Source organism: Oncorhynchus mykiss, chromosome 13 (genome assembly GCF_013265735.2).
Source record: "Oncorhynchus mykiss isolate Arlee chromosome 13, USDA_OmykA_1.1, whole genome shotgun sequence".
NCBI classification, from domain to species: domain Eukaryota; kingdom Metazoa; phylum Chordata; class Actinopteri; order Salmoniformes; family Salmonidae; genus Oncorhynchus; species Oncorhynchus mykiss.
The window spans coordinates 65,527,123-65,539,963 of NC_048577.1; the positions used below are offsets into that span (position 1 = coordinate 65,527,123).

General features: G+C 47.8%; 1 protein-coding gene across 1 annotated transcript in view; it reads left to right on the forward strand.

The window, feature by feature from the left end:
* The first annotated feature begins 2,785 nt into the window (after positions 1–2,785).
* The window catches only part of LOC118938358 (glutamate receptor ionotropic, NMDA 2A-like), a 348,126-nt gene continuing 338,070 nt past the window's right edge, over positions 2,786–12,841 (forward strand). The window contains exon 1 of the mRNA XM_036941969.1: positions 2,786–3,236. The gene's annotated coding sequence lies outside the window, so the exon portion shown is untranslated. The remainder of the gene's footprint in view (positions 3,237–12,841) is intronic.

Genomic DNA, 12,841 nt, shown 5'->3' on the forward strand with positions numbered 1-12,841 from the left:
ATTGACATTATGTTACAACCAATTAGAGAGAGGAGGGAGGAGTTATGTTTAATTGACATTATGTTACAACCAATTAGAGAGAGGAGGTAGGAATCATGTTTTATTCATATCATGTTACAGCCAATTAGAGAGAGGAGGTAGGAGTTATGTTTTACTGACATTATGTTACAACCAATTAGAGAGAGGAGGGATGAGTTATGTTTAATTGACATTATGTTACAGCCAATTAGAGAGAGGAGGGAGGAGTTATGTTTAATTGACATTATGAAGCAGCCAATTAGAGAGAGGAGGTAGGAGTTATGGCCATGGAGAATTGAATCTCTGTCTCGTCTGTCGATGGAAAGTAAGATATGTGGCCATGGGGGATTGAGCCCTTCTCTCCGGGGTCGATGGACAGTCAGATGTGTTGCCATGGGCTCTGCACCAGAACCTTCTCTCTTCTCTGATCCCAGAAAAGGTTGGAACACGTCCAAGTGTGTGTATGAGAGAGCGAGAGAGAGAGAGAGAGAGAGAGAGAGAGAGACAGAGAGAGAGAGAGAGAGACAGAGAGAGAGAGAGGGGAGAGAGAGAGGAGAGAGAGAGAGAGAGAGAGAGAGACAGAGAGAGAGAGACAGAGAGAGACAGAGAGACAGAGAGACAGAGACAGAGAGACAGAGAGAGAGAGAGAGGGAGAGAGAGAGAGAGAGAGAGAGAGAGAGAGAGAGAGAGAGAGAGTATACTAAACATTATGAACACATTCTCTTTCCATGACAGACTGACCAGGTGAATCCAGGTGAAATCTATGATCCCTCTATGATCCCTTCCTGGTTGAAGGAAGGATTTTTAAGCCTTGAGACAATTGAGACGTGGATGGTGTATGTGTGCCATTCAGAGGGTGAATGGACAAGTTAAAATATTGAAGTGCGTTTGAACTGGATATGGTAGTCCGTGCCAGGCGCATTGGTGTAAAGAACTGCAACGCTGCTGGGTTTTTATTTATTAGATCTTGTCTCATCGCTGCGACTCCCCCGACGGGCTCGGGGAGAGGTGAAGTCATGCGTCCTTAATCCACCCGAAATCCAGCCGCACCACTACTGATCTTTAGGTATGTAACAATTTACTAGCATATGTCTCCTGGTCTGGGTAATACTGTAGGAGCGCTATAGGCTACGTGGCCTGCGGTCCACGCTTTGGAGTCAGAACGTTGAATACGAGAAAATAATTGTTGCATGTATACATGGTTTTGAAATATCATTGATAATCAATAACGCTGATTAAGACCAATGTCTTAATCAGGAAACACCGTTTTCAACTGGCTACTGGGGTCAGCCTGCAGGCACACGGCCCGCCACAAGGAGTCGCTAGAGTACGATGAACCAAGCCCCCACCAGTCAAAAGCCGGACGACGCTGGGCCAGTTGTACGCAGTCTTATGGGACTCGTGGCCACGGCAGGGTTGTGGTCCGGGAAGGAACCCAGGTCTGTAATAACGTCTCTAGACCGCTGCAGCACACGGAAAGGCTGCTGGGTATTTCATCTCTCTCTGCATCTCTCTGCCCCTCTGTTTCCCCCTCTCTCTTTCTCCATCTCTTTCCACTACTCTCTCTCCATCTCACTGCATCTCTCCCTCTCGCTGCATCTCTCTCCATCCCTCTCTCTGTCTCCACCTCTCTCCCCCTCCTCCCCTCTCTCTCTCCCTCTCTCCATCTCGCTGCATCTCTCTCCATCCCTCTCCCTTTCTCTCTCCCCCCCCCTCTCTCCCTCTCTCCATCTCTCTCCACCTCTCTCCCTCCACCTCCCCCCCCCGTCTCCCCCTCTCCCTCTCGCTGCATCTCTCGCTTCTTTCTCCAGAGTGCAGTAGCAGACTCCATACAAGAGTTCTGCAGAGAGAAAGGGAGGGGGGGGGGTGGGGGGAGGGGGTGCTTTTGACGGCAGGCGGCATGTGGAATTTAAATGACAGCTATTCTACGTCACTGAGAGGCACCCCCTGGCCGACAGACTCCACATCCACATCCTGATATAGAAGGATAGAAAACAGAGAGATTAGAAGGAAACGACGACAGAAAAAAAAGGAGAAGAATTAGGCTATTCTGGTGCATTATTTTATTTCACCTTTATGTCAGCCAATCACAAAACAAAACACCTTTATGTCAGCCAATCACAAAACAAAACACCTTTATCTCAGCCAATCACAAAAGAAAAACAAATAATACAATATGACATGAAAGCAGTGGTTCGTTTAGACGACTGAAATGTATTTAAAAACAGTTACAATGTCTGAAGAAAATGATCGTCATTTATTATAATCAAAACGCTCTAAGGATCGTCTTCCGGTGATAGAAGTTGATGCTGCCTGCGTTGTGTTATCTAGTTCATTGCGCTGAAACCGGAGTTCAGCAGGGTGTTTGTGTGACGGAAGTCGTCTCAGTTCTGAAGGAACTAGCGCCGAGCAGACCCGCCGGGCAACAACAACAAAAAAACAGGTTGAATCAACGTTGTTTCTCACGTCATTCCAACCAACAACAACAACATCACTGTGATGATGTTGAATCAACGTGGAAAACTAATTGGATTTGTAAAAAAAGTCATCAACATAAAGGGCATTTCATTTTTTTTCCTTCTTTCTCCCAAATCCAATGACATTTCTTGTTGATTACACGTCGAATTAGTTTGACAGGTCAACCAAATGTAAATCAAAACTAGACGTTTGTGGCCAGTGGGGTTGGGAGCCAGCCCAGCGAGCAGCGCAGGCACCGTCGGTCCGTCCATCCTTCCAGCAGCCACTCTTCTGCAGAGCGCACTCACTCACTCACACGCACGTACTCACGCACACAAACACGTTGTAGTCAGTCCTACCGTGTGCGTTGCGTGCAGGGCAGCTCGGCTCGCTGCTCGCAGCTGGGATAGGACGAGAAAGAAGACCACGGGAGAAGGAGAAGACAAGGGGTGTGTGAAAAAGGGACTTACGTTCGACTGGAAGATGTTGGACTGGGATATTTGTACCGCGGCGGACCAAGGAACACGGTACACAATGAGCCCTATTGGATTACAGTGATTGTGCTGCTCTTTCTCAGCGGTGTGTGTGGAGTTAACAACAGGATTAATATTCTATACCTCGGGAAGGAAGGAAGGAAAGAAGGAATAAACGCCTGTCTTCATTTGGTTTGAGTTCCAGAGGACGCGGGGGGGAACCGGCTGGGCTGTTGTAATGTCACCTCATCACCCCGCTGTTCTGAAGCTCTATGAAAGGGAGAGGCTGTAAGTATGTCCATGTGTAATATGTCTTTCTGTCAGTGTCCATGTCCCCCTGCAGGTTCCCCCCGGTCTGTCTCTCCCTTGTCTATTCATGTTTTCATTATCGACATGACTGTTGGGTTTTTCAATGGTAGCGATAGGCTGCCCCGTTTTACGCATAGCCTTACCGTGCCTTGACTCTCCAAAGTGCAGCGAACACTAGGCTGTGTGTGTGTGTGTGTGTGTGTGTGTGTGTGTGTGTGTGTGTGTGTGTGTGTGTTGTAGGATATGAGGGAAAGCTCAGCTCTTTTTGTCTTTGTGTTTGATTTCATTGTGATCAACTGTGCTTCAGAACTAAACCCCCAGCCTGTAGGTTACCATGGGTGCACAGAGGTACCATTACCCACAACCACCTTTGTCCTGGTTAGGTTACATATCAACCTATAACCCCTTCTCTCCCCCTAGCCTGCTACATATCATCCTACCACCCCAATATAACCCCCTCCACCCCCTCTACATATCATCCTACCACCCCAATATAACCCCTCCACCCCCCTCTACATATCATCCTACCACCCCAATATAATCCCCTCCACCCACCTCTACATATCACCCTACCACCCCAATATAACCCCCTCTACCCAATATAACCCCCTCTACATATCACCCTACCACCCCAATATAACCCCCTCTACATATCACCCTACCACCCCAATATAACCCCCTCTACATATCACCCTGCCACCCCAATATAACCCCCTCTACCCAATATAACCCCTTCTACATATCACCCTACCACCCCAATATAACCCCTCTACATATCACCCTACCACCCCAATATAACCCCCTCTACATTTCACCCTACCACCACAATATAACCCCCTCTACCCCCCTGCTACATATCATACTACCACCCCAATATAACCCCTTCTACATATCACCCTACCACCCCAATATAACCCCTCTACATATCACCCTACCACCCCAATATAACCCCCTCTACATTTCACCCTACCACCACAATATAACCCCCTCTACCCCCCTGCTACATATCATACTACCACCCCAATATAACCCCCTCTATATATCACCCTACCACCCCAATATAACCCCCTCTACATATCATCCTACCACCCCAATATAACCCCCTCTACATATCACCCTACCACCCAATATAACCCCCTCTACATATCATCCTACCACCCCAGTATAACCCCCTCTACATTAACCCACCACCCCAATATAACCCCCTCTACCCGCCTCTACATATCACCCTACCACCCCAATATAACCCCATCCACATATCACCCTACCACCCAATATAACCCCCTCTACATATCATCATACCACCCAATATAACCCCCTCTACATATCACCCTACCACCCCAATATAACCCCCTCTACATATCACCCTACCACCCCAATATAACCCCTCTACATATCATCCTACCACCCCAATATAACCCCCTCTACATATCACCCTACCACCCCAATACAACCCCTCTACATATCATCCTACCACCCCAATATAACCCCCTCTACATATCACCCTACCACCCCAATATAACCCCCTCTACATATCACCCTACCACCCCAATATAACCCCCTCTACATATCACCCTACCACCCCAATATAACCCCCTCTACATATCACCCTACCACCCCAATATAACCCCCTCTACATATCACCCTACCACCCCAATATAACCCCCTCTACATATCACCCTACCACCCCAATATAACCCCCTCTACATATCACCCTACCACCCCAATATAACCCCCTCTACATATCACCCTACCACCCCAATATAACCCCCTCTACATATCATCCTACCACCCCAATATAACCCCCTGCTAAATATCTAGTTGTGGTTTTAAGAACAACCCAACACAGATGTAGGATTGTAATTTGATCACAATTTTGTTACTGAGAATATCCCTTCACAGCAAGAAATGCAAAACTTGTAGTTTATTTTCCTTTTAAAAAGGCTTCTAAAGTTAGTAATATCCACTTTGAAAATTCAGACTTGATTTGCCCTAAAGAAAAACATTTATCAACCCCGTATCAACCCCATACAAAAAATATCCATGAATTATAATCCACATAATAATTGACATGTCCTGTTGCTGCAGGATTACTTTCCTGCTGTAGCAAACTGGCTCAAATGAAGATCCTACATCTGTAACTGGTGGAATAAACGGAGTCGTAGTTCCGTTTCGGCACCGATATGTGTGTGTGAGCAGAGTGATCTTGTTGCAGACTCGTGTCATAATCATGTGAGCGGAGCGCAGGACGAGCATCTCTCTCTCTCTCTCTCTGAAGACTAAACAGCGCACCGGAGCCCCCGGTAAAAGCACAATAAGACAAACACCCTCTGTATCTGCCTGCCCTCGATATCGCCGCTGTCTAGAGCTCCTGGGGGTTTGTGCGGATGTTGCAAGCATTACGTGAGACAGGAGGGGAAACGAATGAATTGTTCAAACCCCCCCCCCCCCCCCCCCTACCATTAACGCAAACCCTTCGCTGAGAGAACATGATGTGGGCATGAAGCGTGTGGGATTTTCGGGGAGGAGAAGAGACGGTGAGAACAGATGCTACAGGGTTACACTTCTTCCCTCATTGGCTCTCCTCGTCGACACTGCGGGTTTCTGCTGTCCATCGGTTTCCCATTCAGCCTCAGAACTTCCTTTGTGTCTCGGTGGTCCAGCAAGGCTACAGGCTCTGAATGACCGACTGTGACAAAAAATACTGTTGATTTTTTTTTTTTTTTTTTTTTTAAGAATATTGAACCCAACCATTTGATCAGTCACAGCCGAGATAATAGTAACGGGTAAATTCGGAGAGCCACGAGTCACTTTTTCCGCTTTTCATGTTGGTGCGTGCTAGTAAAACAGGCATGGTACAGTGCCAGGTATCAACAGCCAATCCAGTAAGGTGAATGGAAACTATAGTGAGCTTCAATTGGTCAAATAGCAACACGATGTCGCAAGAGTATAGGCATAAAGTTCAGCTCAAGCCAACTTTGATCCGGTTCCGTGTTAAACATCACTCGCCTATGTAAGCATTGCCCAACGGTCCCCCAACATGCTATATGGGTCTCGTGTGTCAGGATCTGTCACCCACGCCCACCAACAACTTGACTCGCTGGGGGGAGAGAGAGAGATGTACGCATTGCCCAACGGCCCCCAACATGCTATATGGGTCTCTTGTGTCAGGATCTGTCACCCACGCCCACCAACAACTTGACTCGCTGGGGGGAGAGAGAGAGATGTACGCATTGCCCAACGGTCCCCCAACATGCTATATGGGTCTCGTGTGTCAGGATCTGTCACCCACGCCCACCAACAACTTGACTCGCTGGGGGGAGAGAGAGAGATGTAAGCATTGCCCAACGGTCCCCCAACATGCTATATGGGTCTCGTGTGTCAGGATCAGTCACCCCACGCCCACCAACAACTTGACTCGCTGGGGGGAGAGAGAGAGATGTACGCATTGCCCAACGGTCCCCCAACATGCTATATGGGTCTCTTGTGTCAGGATCTGTCACCCACGCCCACCAACAACTTGACTCGCTGGGGGGAGAGAGAGAGATGTACGCATTGCCCAATGCTATATGGGTCTCTTGTGTCAGGATCTGTCACCCACGCCCACCAACAACTTGACTCGCTGGGGGGAGAGAGAGAGATGTACGCATTGCCCAACGGCCCCCAACATGCTATATGGGTCTCTTGAGTCAGGATCTGTCACCCACGCCCACCAACAACTTGACTCGCTGGGGGGAGAGAGAGAGATGTACGCATTGCCCAACGGCCCCCAACATGCTATATGGGTCTCGTGTGTCAGGATCTGTCACCCACGCCCACCAACAACTTGACTCGCTGGGGGGAGAGAGAGAGATGTAAGCATTGCCCAATGGTCCCCCAACATGCTATATGGGTCTCGTGTGTCAGGATCTGTCACCCACGCCCACCAACAACTTGACTCGCTGGGGGGAGAGAGAGAGATGTACGCATTGCCCAACGGTCCCCAACATGCTATATGTGTCTCTTGTGTCAGGATCTGTCACCCACGCCCACCAACAACTTGACTCGCTGGGGGGAGAGAGAAAGATGTACGCATTGCCCAACGGTCCCCCAACATGCTATATGGGTCTCTTGTGTCAGGATCTGTCACCCACGCCCACCAACAACTTGACTCGCTGGAGAGAGAGAGAGGGAGATTTTTTTGTATATTATCTTGCTTTGGCAATGTTAACACATGTTTCCCATGCCAATAAAGCCCTTGAATTGAATTGAGAGAGAGAGGGAACCACAGAGAGAGAGAGAGAAACAGAGAGAGAGAGACAGAAACAGAGAGAGAGAATATGTTTTGTCCTACATTCCGCAGAGCAAGCAGCCGGCCGATAGGAGGCTGCAGTCCCGGGTCCCGCCAGTAGGTGTCGTCGGTGTATTGTGGTGCATCCAGTAACACTTTAATGAGAAATCAAAATGAATTTACATCTTCTCTTCTTTCCCCTTCCGTGCTCTCGGAGCCAGTCACGTTGTAGAGGCACAGTTCTTACATCTGACTGAGTCTCGGATCGCAACATGGACAGGGAGGGAGGGAGACAGAGAGAGAGAGAGAGGGAGGGAGAGAGAGAGAGAGAGAAGCATTGATGTTTTAACAGTGTGAATAAGTCGTGGCCCTGATTGAAATTGAAATGAGAGAGAAGGATAGAGAAAGAGAGAGAGAGAAGAGTTGATGTTTAAACAGGGTGAATCAGCTTGGTCCTGGCCTATAGCAATAGAGAGAGAGAGAGAAGTCTGGTCCTGGCCTATAGCAGCAGAGAGAGAGAGAAGTCTGGTCCTGGCCTATAGCAGTAGAGAGAGAGAGAGAAGTCTGGTCCTGGCCTATAGCAGCAGAGAGAGAGAGAGAAGAGTTGATGTTTAAACAGGGTGAATCAGCTTGGTCCTGGCCTATAGCAATAGAGAGAGAGAGAGAAGTCTGGTCCTGGCCTATAGCAGCAGAGAGAGAGAGAAGTCTGGTCCTGGCCTATAGCAGTAGAGAGAGAGAGAGAAGTCTGGTCCTGGCCTATAGCAGCAGAGAGAGAGAGAGAGAAGTCTGGTCCTGGCCTATAGCAGTAGAGAGAGAGAGAGAGAAGTGTATATGTTTAAACAGGGTGAATCAGCCTGGTCCTGGCCTATAGCAGCAGACTATATAACCCCCCCAGATACCAGACAGTTAACCTATCTGTTAGTGGTTAGACTATAAAACCCCCCCAGATACCAGACAGTTAACCTATCTGTTAGTGGTTAGACTATATAACCCCCCCAGATACCAGACAGTTAACCTATCTGTTAGTGGTTAGACTATATAACCCCCCCAGATACCAGACAGTTAACCTATCTGTTAGTGGTTAGACTATATAACCCCCCCCAGATACCAGACAGTTAACCTATCTGTTAGTGGTTAGACTATATAACCCCCCCAGATACCAGACAGTTAACCTATCTGTTAGTGGTTAGACTCTATAACCCCCCCAGATACCAGACAGTTAACCTATCTGTTAGTGGTTAGACTATATAACCCCCCCAGATACCAGACAGTTAACCTATCTGTTAGTGGTTAGTCTATATAACCCCCCCAGATACCAGACAGTTAACCTATCTGTTAGTGGTTAGACTATATAACCCCCCCAGATACCAGACAGTTAACCTATCTGTTAGTGGTTAGACTCTATAACCCCCCCAGATACCAGACAGTTAACCTATCTGTTAGTGGTTAGACTATATAACCCCCCCCAGATACCAGACAGTTAACCTATCTGTTAGTGGTTAGACTATATAACCCCCCCCCAGATACCAGACAGTTAACCTATCTGTTAGTGGTTAGACTATATAACCCCCCCCCAGATACCAGACAGTTAACCTATCTGTTAGTGGTTAGACTCTATAACCCCCCCAGATACCAGACAGTTAACCCATCTGTTAGTAGTTAGACTATATAACCCCCCCCCCCATATACCAGACAGTTAACCTATCTGTTAGTGGTTAGACTCTATAACCCCAGATACCAGACAGTTAACCCATCTGTTAGTAGTTAGACTATATAACCCCCCCCCCAGATACCAGACAGTTAACCTATCTGTTAGTGGTTAGACTCTATAACCCCCCCAGATACCAGACAGTTAACCTATCTGTTAGTGGTTAGACTATATAACCCCCCCAGATACCAGACAGTTAACCCATCTGTTAGTAGTTAGACTATATAACCCCCCCCCAGATACCAGACAGTTAACCTATCTGTTAGTGGTTAGACTATATAACCCCCCCAGATACCAGACAGTTAACCTATCTGTTAGTGGTTAGACTATATAACCCCCCCAGATACCAGACAGTTAACCTATCTGTTAGTGGTTAGACTATATAACCCCCCCAGATACCAGACAGTTAACCTATCTGTTAGTGGTTAGACTATATAACCCCCCCAGATACCAGACAGTTAACCTATCTGTTAGTGGTTAGACTATATAACCCCCCCCAGATACCAGACAGTTAACCTATCTGTTAGTGGTTAGACTATATAACCCCCCCAGATACCAGACAGTTAACCTATCTGTTAGTGGTTAGACTATATAACCCCCCCAGATACCAGACAGTTAACCTATCTGTTAGTGGTTAGACTATGTAACCCCCCCAGATACCAGACAGTTAACCTATCTGTTAGTGGTTAGACTATATAACCCCCCCAGATACCAGACAGTTAACCTATCTGTTAGTGGTTAGACTATATAACCTCCCCAGATACCAGACAGTTAACCCATGTGTTAGTGGTTAGACTATATAACCCCCCCAGATACCAGACAGTTAACCTATCTGTTAGTGGTTAGACTATATAACCCCCCCAGATACCAGACAGTTAACCTATCTGTTAGTGGTTAGACTATATAACCCCCCCAGATACCAGACAGTTAACCTATCTGTTAGTGGTTAGACTCTATAACCCCCCCCCAGATACCAGACAGTTAACCTATCTGTTAGTGGTTAGACTATATAACCCCCCCAGATACCAGACAGTTAACCTATCTGTTAGTGGTTAGACTATATAACCCCCCCCAGATACCAGACAGTTAACCTATCTGTTAGTGGTTAGACTCTATAACCCCCCCAGATACCAGACAGTTAACCTATCTGTTAGTGGTTAGACTATATAACCCCCCCAGATACCAGACAGTTAACCTATCTGTTAGTGGTTAGACTATATAACCCCCCCAGATACCAGACAGTTAACCTATCTGTTAGTGGTTAGACTATATAACCCCCCCAGATACCAGACAGTTAACCTATCTGTTAGTGGTTAGACTATATAACCCCCCCAGATACCAGACAGTTAACCTATCTGTTAGTGGTTAGACTATATAACCCCCCCAGATACCAGACAGTTAACCTATCTGTTAGTGGTTAGACTATATAACCCCCCCAGATACCAGACAGTTAACCTATCTGTTAGTGGTTAGACTCTATAACCCCCCCAGATACCAGACAGTTAACCTATCTGTTAGTGGTTAGACTATATAACCCCAGATACCAGACAGTTAACCTATCTGTTAGTGGTTAGACTCTATAACCCCCCCAGATACCAGACAGTTAACCTATCTGTTAGTGGTTAGACTATATAACCCCCCCAGAAATAGAGGGAGGGAAGCTGAATGTTTCAGTAATGAGTTTAGCCCAGGTATACTCCCCCCTCCCCTCGCTGCCTGCACAGGTGTGTGTGTGTGTGTGTGTGTGTGTGTGTGTGTGTGTGTGTGGGGTGGACTCAGGTGCAGAGTTAACTCACAGAGATTTATCCCTGTTATGTCACAGGGCACTGTTTCCCATCACACACAAACACAAACAAAACGTTATTCAGTCATCCTAAAGAGGTGTGTGGTCTTGGCCCTAACACGGTCCTGTGTTCCTCAGGCCCTAACATGGTCGTGTGTTCCTCAGGCCCTAACATGGTCCCGCCAGTCAGACCAATTTGAGCAGAATGACACAGAGAGAGAGATGGATGTGTGGAGAGAGAGAGAGTGGTGGAGAGAAAGAAGGAGAGACAATAGAGGGATAGGAGAGAGAGTGATGGAGAGGAATATAGGGTATATATGGCGAGAGAGGAAGAGGTTCACACAGGGCGCTCAGAGCAGATGGCAGGGCTGCTGCTGCTGCTGTGGCCGGGATGGAGAGAGAGAGGGATGGAGAGAGACAGAGAATCTCAGAGAGAGAGAGAGAGGGATGGAGAGAGGGATGGAGAGAGAGAGAATCTCAGAGAGAGAGGGAAAGAGGGATGGAGAGAGAGGGATGGAGAAAGACAGAGAATTTCCGAGAGAGAGAGAGAGTGATGGAGAGAGGGATGGAGAGAGAGAGGCAGTGGGATGGAGGGAGAGAATCTCAGAGAGAGAGAGAGGTAGAGAATCTCAGAGAGAGAGAGAGGTAGAGAATCTCAGAGAGAGAGAGAGAGGGAGTGGTAGAGAATCTCAGAGAGAGAGAGAGGTAGAGAAGGCAGTCACCCAGGTATGAGAGCGAGAGGTAGAGAGAAGGCAGTCACCCAGGTATGAGAGAGAGGTAGAGAATCTCAGAGAGAGAGAGAGGTAGAGAAGGCAGTCACCTAGGTATGAGAGCGAGAGGTAGAGAAGGCAGTCACCCAGGTATGAGAGAGAGAGGTAGAGAATCTCAGAGAGAGAGAGAGAGGTAGAGAAGGCAGTCACCCAGGTATGAGAGAGAGAGGTAGAGAAGGCAGTCACCCAGGTATGAGAGAGAGAGGTAGAGAATCTCAGAGAGAGAGAGAGGTAGAGAAGGCAGTCACCCAGGTATGAGAGAGAGAGGTAGAGAATCTCAGAGAGAGAGAGGTAGAGAAGGCAGTCACCCAGGTATGAGAGAGAGAGGTAGAGAATCTCAGAGAGAGAGAGAGGTAGAGAAGGCAGTCACCCAGGTATGAGAGAGAGAGGTAGAGAATCTCAGAGAGAGAGAGAGGTAGAGAAGGCAGTCACCCAGGTATGAGAGAGAGAGGTAGAGAATCTCAGAGAGAGAGAGGTAGAGAAGGCAGTCACCCAGGTATGAGAGAGAGAGGTAGAGAATCTCAGAGAGAGAGAGGTATAGAGAAGGCAGTCACCCAGGTATGAGAGCGAGATTTAGAGAAGGCAGTCACCCAGGTATGAGAGAGAGAGGTAGAGAGAAGGCAGTCACCCAGGTAAGAGAGCGAGAGGTAGAGAGAAGGCAGTCACCCAGGTATGAGAGAGAGAGGTAGAGAATCTCAGAGAGAGAGAGAGGTAGAGAAGGCAGTCACCCAGGTATGAGAGAGAGAGGTAGAGAAGGCAGTCACCCAGGTATGAGAGAGAGAGGTAGAGAATCTCAGAGAGAGAGGTAGAGAAGGCAGTCACCCAGGTATGAGAGAGAGAGGTAGAGAAGGCAGTCACCCAGGTATGAGAGAGAGAGGTAGAGAATCTCAGAGAGAGAGAGAGGTAGAGAAGGCAGTCACCCAGGTATGAGAGAGAGAGGTAGAGAATCTCAGAGAGAGAGAGAGGTAGAGAAGGCAGTCACCCAGGTATGAGAGAGAAAGTTAGAGAATCTCAGAGAGAGAGAGAGGTAGAGAAGGCAGTCACCCAGGTATG